Source organism: Equus quagga, chromosome 2, assembly GCF_021613505.1.
Source record: "Equus quagga isolate Etosha38 chromosome 2, UCLA_HA_Equagga_1.0, whole genome shotgun sequence".
Taxonomy (NCBI): domain Eukaryota; kingdom Metazoa; phylum Chordata; class Mammalia; order Perissodactyla; family Equidae; genus Equus; species Equus quagga.
In genome coordinates, this window is record NC_060268.1 from 28,978,775 (window position 1) to 28,986,970 (window position 8,196).

Genomic DNA, 8,196 nt, shown 5'->3' on the forward strand with positions numbered 1-8,196 from the left:
TGACTTCTCTCTAGCTATGAATATATAAATAGAGGTAATGATAAAATCTTGTTTGAGTCTAAAGAAATCAGACAGAGAACTCTTCATAAGTTCTGGGTCTCATAATTTAAGAAGTACATGGGCAAATTGCAGTGAAATTTGAGGAAAACAACTTAGAGGGGCTTAGAAGTATGGAAAATGAGTAACAGAGGATGGAGCTGAGATATTGAAACTGGAGAACAAAAGACTATCAGAGGAAAGAAAGGGTGATGATTCAACAGAAGAAATCATTTTGTCCCATTTAATCATTTAATTGGAGGAGGAATACAATTTTCAGAGTTGGGAAGAGGAGACTTGGGGGAGTAATTATAACACAATAGATATTCTTTTAAAATCCTTTCTGGGTCATTTTAAACTCAGGATTCCCTGATTCCCATGGCATGAGGGATGCTTGGAGTCAATAAAATGTCCACGGGTCTGCCAGACTCTATTTTAATATGTATGACTAGAACCTATTTAGTGGACTGCACAGTTGGTGGGGAAAAAAAAGCTAGGTTCTGGTACCTACGTTATGAACTTGCTTTTCCTATATGTCTTTTTCTTTTCTGCTTCTATAGTCTTTTGTCTAGGACCCAGTAAATTTCTGAGACCACGTATTTATATTTCATAAAGGGGAGTTGAAAGCAGACAGTAGAAGAGCCTAACATTTTTTTAAAGGTCCCTCCGTATCAAGTTCACTCATGAACAAGGACATTAGGCATTTAGCCTCTTTTGCAGCATATCCTGGCCTTTGAAGTGGGTTTTCAGTCATGTTGGAGTCACATGAGCTGATTGATTGCTAATGTATAAAAACAAGGACACAAAGGAAGAATTCTGCTATGTGTAAAGTTCCTTGATGGATTCCACAAAAGATTAAGTCTATAAATCTAGTACCAACTCATGATCAATTAGCAACAATTGTTACGAATAATTATTAGGTGTTTTTGACCAGGGTTGTTTTGCTGGTGTTGTTGAAATTTCGTTTTAGGCATAATCATCTGCTCGACAATCTAACAATTGACCCCTTGGATTATATGTTAAGAATGTTTTTCTTTTTTTTCTCGTGGAACTTATTTCAGTGTCATATTTCCTCCCTTTCCTTTACCCTCACATCTAGTTCATCACAATTTCTGTTAGTTTGTCTCCAAAATAAGTCTCATGACCACTCACTTCTCTCTAGTTCAAGCTGTTATCTTTTCTCTCCTGGACCACTGTGATGCTGTCCTAACTGGTTCATGTTTCCACCCTGGCCTCTGCAACCTGTTATCCATGCCACAGCCAGAGAGACTCTTCAAAAGAGAAAATCTGATCAGTCCCTACCCTTGAACACAGACTTTAATTAGCTTTCCAATACTCTTAGAATAGAATAAAATCTCCAAACTACAGTCTTTGATTTGACCCCTCTTAACTTCTCCAACATCATCTCATGATTCTATTAATCAAATACACACACAAACTCTTTCTGTCTCACACACACACACACATACGCACATATACACACAAATATACATTCTGTTGTGCAAAGGAGGCATGCATTCCACTAACATAAGCACTGCAAATATAAAATAAGGTTTCACAAGCAATGGATAGTAGGGTGTACACTATCCCCTGTGCTCTCCTGATCCCACTGGGAGCTGTGTGTATTTGGACTATACCCCACTAGCCAGCATTTTAGCAGAGAGGGACCTGCTTCTGTAATGCTCTACACCAGGGGTCAGCAAACTTTTTCTTAAATATTTTATGTTTACAGGGCATATAGTCTCTCTCACAATTACTCACTTCTGCTGTTCTGTGAAAGCACCCATATAGAATACCTAAATGAATGCACATTTCTGTATTCCAATAATACTTCATATCCCCTGAAATTTAAATTTCATGTAACTTTCATGTGTCACAGAATGTGATTCTTATATTGATTTTAAATTTATATTAAAAAATCTAAAAATTCTTAGCTTGCTGCCATACAAAACCAGGCAGCAGGCCAGATTTGGCCCATTAGTCATAGTTTGCTGAACCTAGCTCTATGCATTTACAGGGACAGGAAAGCAAGGACCATCCATTTGACTGTGGAACAATGGAAGCTTCTTGGTCCAGCAAGGAGAGGACCTCTATAAGTCAGCGCCTGGAATCAGCACCTGGAATCGGCTGGTTCTTCTGCTGAGCTAACTGAACTGTTGGGCCAGCTTTCAGCTAAATTACAAAATGAGTGTCCAAGCCCTTAGGTTTGCCTCTCTCTGTCTTAACACACACACACACACACACACTCATGCATGCAAACCTTCCTTTCTCCACACAACCGTTCAGTAATATAACATTGGCCTTCTTTTAGTTTCTAGTAACAGGCAAGTACTTTCCTGGTTCAGGGTCTGTGCTCTTGTTGTCCTTCATGTTCACTCTTTATCCCCAGTGCCCAGCACAGTCTGAGGTAAATAGTAGGTATTTTGAGAATATTTGTCAAAGAAATGATGTCTACACTGTTACAAGCATAGAAGAGTATAGAGAGATGATAGCTAGATAGATGCTTACCAGTTACTTTATTGGAACTTCAGAAAACCTGTGAGGTGAAATTTTAGGGAATGAAATACACAAAAAAGGCTCCAAATGACCTGAGGGTACCACAGTGTTGGCCCAGACTTGAGAGGAATTCCATTCAAAGGAGGTGATGGGAGATTGAATGTTCTGGGTGGAAGAACATGTCTCACCCCAGATGGTTTCCTCTCTGACTATTAAAGATAATTATGGCCCCACAGCCCTGAATGTTGAAGTAGGAGAGAAAGTGGGATGGAAATTCTAGATTCAGCCTTGCAACAAATTTGCTTAGTGGCTCTAGTGGAGTCTTTTAAGCTCTATAAGCTTCATTTTCTTTATATGAAAAGGGAGTAGGATTACATGATTTATAACCAGTTTTCATTAAAAAAATGCTTATTCCTGTTTCAAGTATACCACAAGCACACATGACATCGAGACTTTATAGATCTAGGGGTGATATTTTAGTTACATTTATCTCTCAGATGAAAACATCCGTTGGATAGATTGTCACTTACACATGAAACCAAAAGGGCCAGGCCAACTTCCTCTCAGGGCAATGCTCCAACTTTGAGATCTGACAAAGCTTCCCTGGAAAACAAGAAAAATGATTCTCCGTGTGCCATCACCATTTCATGCTTGACCTAATTAAACTGACAGTGGGTGAGAAAAAAGGTATTTTTAACAAGACTGTACTGTTACTCACCTTTTATTCCTTGGCTCCTCTCTGCAGAGAGTAGCAGTGGTGTTCACCTGGCACAAGGTGAAGCTGGACCTGTCCAAAGTAGCAGGAAGGTTCTCTGGAATCAGTTGCAGAAAGTGCTGTGGCAGAAGGAGTGTGACTATGGATGCAACGGAGTCAAAGCTGTGTTGTGTTTACGCGATGCTCAGACTGAGTTAATTAACAAAGCCAAACAAAATAAACTCTACCTTCAGCTCCATTGTATCTCGGAAAGTTTGGGATAGGCCAATCTAGGTTAGCCAGCTATAGTATGTAATATGAGAGAAAGACATTTCTCTAATATTTTACTTTTTTCCCAGAACTAGTCCAAAAAGGCACAATGGTGTGGAACGGTTATTGGCTTGCTCTCACAGTAGCACACCCACTTGGCTCATTTCACCTGGACAGGAGATTGTCACACGTGTCCCATTTCTTCAAAACCCTTGAAAATAAGAACAACTTTCCCATTTATGAGAAGTGTTAGGTAGCTAAGCCATAGTAGTAAATCAAAATATTTAGAGTAAGTAGCCTAAGGTTTGAATTACAATTCATACTGGACCAATTCGGAAATCTTGTGAAGTCAATTATATAAACTATTTCCAAGTTCCTTCAACAGTAAAATGGGCAAAGTAACACTTTCTCCAAAGGGTAGAGGACTCTGAATGAGATAACATATGTGGAAGCGCTTGTCTAGGGCCTGGCAGGCAGTAATGCTTAGGAACTGTTAGACATATAATATATAGCTGAAGGGAAGAAAAGGGAACTTTATTTAGAGGATAGCAGTTTTTCTAGCTCTTTAGTGTTTATTTTCTCCTCTAAGCATTATATAATCTTTTGTCACGAACAAGACAGGAATCCAAACCTGAAGTTTCTCTCACAGTGTCTGATCTTCCTGGAGAGGAGAGGTGGTCTTGTCTACCATAACCATCAAGGAGTGAAAGTGTAGATATATGGTGAGGATTTCTTGGTGTTTGCTGGAGGATGGAAGGATTATAAGCAGAGCCTCCAGGGAGTGATCCCTGCTCAATGAGGATCAGTTTACCACTTCTAGAAGGAGAACAGTGTCAGGAGACTGTTGTGTGTTAGTTCTTCCTTTTCCCTGGGGCCTGCCTTCTCTGGAGACCCTGATGGCCTACTGCCTTTGTTTTCAGTAGAGTAGAAAAATATTACCTTTCCCAAATTTTCCCATAGGCAGCATGAGATCTAATCAGTTTTCAAGCCCACTGAGGGTACCTACCAGGTGTCCAAGGGAAAGTCTATTAAAGTAACACAGGGTGTGGTGGCTGTGATGCCAGAAGCTATTCACCTATATTATATTATATTAATTATTGTTATTATAATTATATTATATTATATTACAGTGAGTGAGCTATTCACTCACTATAGTGAGTGGTGTCAATTATAAATTTTGGGACAGAAACTTCTCTGATTTTTTTTTGTTTTTTGTTATTGTGTTGTATGAGTTCTTTATATATTTTGACAATAGCCCCCTTGTTAGATATATGATTTGCAAATACTTTCTCCCAGTTGATTTTTTCTTCATTTAAGTTTATGGTTTCCTTTGCCTTGCAGAAGATTTTTAGTCTGATGTAGTCCTGTTTATTTTTTCTTTTCTTTCCCTTGTCTGAGTGGACATGGTATTCGAAAAGATACTGCTAAGACCGATGTCAAAGAGCGTACTGTATATGTTTTCTTTTAGGAGTTTTATGGTTTCAGGTCTTACATTCAAATATTTAATGTATTTGAGTTGATTTTGTGTATGGTGCAAGATAATGGTCTACTTTCATTCTTTTGCATGTGGCTGTCCAGTTTTCCCAACACTGTTTATTGAAGAGACTTTCCTTTCTCCAGTGTATGTTTTTGGCTCCTTTGTTGAAGATTAGGTGTCCATAGATGTGTGGTTTTATTTCTTGGCTTTCAATTCTGTTCATTTGACTATGTGTCTGTTATTCTGCCAGTGCAATGCTGTTTTAACTACTATACGTTTGTAGTATATTTTGAAGTCAGGGATTGTGATGCCTCCAGCTTTGTTCTTTTTTCTCAGGGTTGCTTTGGCTATTCAGGATTTTTTGTTGTTGTTCTATATAAGTTTTAGGGTTCTTTGTTCTATTTCCATGAAGAGTGTCATTAGGATTCTGACAGGGACTGTATTGAATCTGTAGATCTCTTTAGGTAATATGGAATTTTAACTACGTTTATTCTTCCAATCTATGAGCATGGGATATCTTTCCATGTCTTTATGTCTTGGATTTCTTTCAATAATGTCATAGTTTTCATTGTGTAGGTCTTTCACCTCTTTGGTTAAACTTATTCCTAGATATTTTATTCTTTTTGTTGGGATTTTATTTTTGACTTCTCTTCCTGCTGGTTAATTATTATTGTATAGAAATGCAACTGATTTTTGTATGTTGATTTTGTACCCTGCAACTTTGCTGTAGTTGTTGATTATTTCTAATAGTTTTTTGGTGGATTTTTTAGGATTTTCTTTATTTAGAATCATGTTGTATGCAAAGAGCAAGAAATTTACTTCTTCCATTCCAATTTGGGTACTTTTTATTTCTTTTTCTTGCCTAATTGCTCTGCCCAAAACTTCCAGTACTGTGTTGAATAAGAGTGGCGAGAGTGGGCACCTTTGTCTTGTTCCTGTTGTCAGAGAAATGGCTTTCAGTTTTTCACTGTTAAATATGATATTGGCTGTCGGTTTGTCATATATGGCCTTTATGATGTTGAGGAACATTCCTTCTGTACCCATTTTATTGAGAGTTTTTATCATAAATAGGTGTTGGATCTTGTTGAATGCTTTCTCTGCCTCTATTGAGAGGATCATGTGATTTTTACTCTTCATTTTGTTAATGTGGTGTATCACATTGATTGATTTGCAGATGTTGAACCATTCCTGCATCCCTGTAATAAATCCCACTTGATTGTGGTGTATGATCCTTTTACTGACTTCTATTCGATTTGTGAATATTTTGTTGAGGATTTTTGCATTGATATTCATCAGCAGTGTTGGCCTATAATTTTCCTTTTTTGTATTGTCCTTTTTGCTTTTGGTATCAGGATAATGTTGCCCTCATAGAAGGAGTTAATAAGCTTCCTGTCTTCTTCTATTTTCTGGAATATTTTGAGGAGGATATGTATTAGGTCTTCTTTGAATGTTTGGTAGAATTCACCAGGGAAGCTGTCTGGCCCTGGATTTTTATTTTTGGGGAGGTTTTTGATTACTGTTTCAATCTCCTTAGTGGTGATTGATCTAGTCAAATTCTGTATTTTGTCTTGATTAAGTTTTGGGAGATTTTATGATTTTAAGAATTTTGTTCTAGGTTATCCAATTTTTTGGTATATAGCTTCTCATAGTATATTCTCTTATAATCCTTTGCATTTCTGTGGTATCAATTGTAATTTCTCCTTTTTCATTTCTGGTTTCATTTATTCAAATCTTCTTTCTTTTTATCTGAGTGTGTCTGGCTAAGTGCTTTTCTTTTCTTTTTTCTTTTTTAAAGATTTTATTTTTTTCCCTTTTTCTCCCCAAAGCCCCCTGGTATGTAGTTGTATATTCTTAGTTGTGGGTCCTTCTAGTTGTGGCATGTGGGATGCTGCCTCAGCATGGCTTGATGAGCAATGCCCTGTCTGTGCCCAGGATTCAAACTGATGAAACACTGGGCTGCCTGCTGCGGAGCGCGCGAACTTAACCACTCGGCCACCGGGCCGGCCCCCAGGCCGGCCCCCAGTGTTTTTCAATTTTGTTTATCTCTCAAAGAACTAGCTCTTAGTTTCATTCATCCTGTCTACTTTTTAAAAATTTTGTCTCTACTTAATTTATTTCTGCTCTGATACTTATTATTTCCCTCCTTCTACTGACTTTGGGCTTTGTTTGTTCTTCTTTTTCTAGTTCTTTTAGCTGTAGTTTAAGATTACTTATTTGAGTTTTTTTTTTGTGGTAGGTCTGTATTGCTATAAATTTCCCTCTTAGTACCACTTTCTCTTCATCCCGTAAGAGTTGGTATGTTGTGTTATCATTTCCATTTGTCTCTAGGTATTTTTTGATTTTTCCTTTGATTTCTTCATTGATTCAGTGGTTGTTCAGTAGCATGTTGTCTAGTCTTCACATATTTGTGACTTTCCCATCTTGTTTTTGCAGTTGATTTCTAGTTCCATAGCATTGTAGTTGGAAAAGATGCTTGAAACAATTTCAGTTTTCTTAAATTTATTGAGGCTTGCCTTGTTTTCCAAAGTATGGTCTGTCTTTGAGAATGATCCATGTGCACTTGAGAAGAATGTGTATTCTGCTGTATTTGGAAGGAATGTTCTCTATATATTCATTAAGTCCACCTGGTCTAGTGTTTCATTTAAGGCTACTGTTTCCTTGTTGACTTTCTATCTTGATGATCTATCCGTTGATGTTCTTGGGGTGTTGAGGTCCCCTATTATTATTGTATTGCTGTCAATTTCTCCCGTTAGGTGTGTAATAGTTGCTTTATAGACTTTGGTTCTCCTGTGTTAAGTGCATATACATTCATAAGTGTTATATCTTCTTGGTGGAATGTCCCTTTTATCATTATTTACTGCTCCTCTGAGTCTCTCATTATCTTTTTTATCTTGAGTTCTGCTTTGTCTGATACAACTATGGCAACACATGCTTTCTTTTGCTTGCCATTTGCTTGGAGTGTCATCATCTGCCCCTTCACTCTGAGTTTCTGTTTGTCCTTAGAGCTATGTTTCCTGCAGGCAGCATATTGTTGGGTCTTGTTTTTAACTCTATCCAACTGCCCTGTGTCTTTTGACTAGTGAATCCTATCCATTTACATTTAGAGTGATTATTGATATATAAGGGCTTAATACCACCATTTTATCTTTTGTTTTCTGGTTGTTCTATAATATATATTTTCTTTTTCCTTGTGTTTTTGACTTCCACTTCAGTTTGGTGGTTT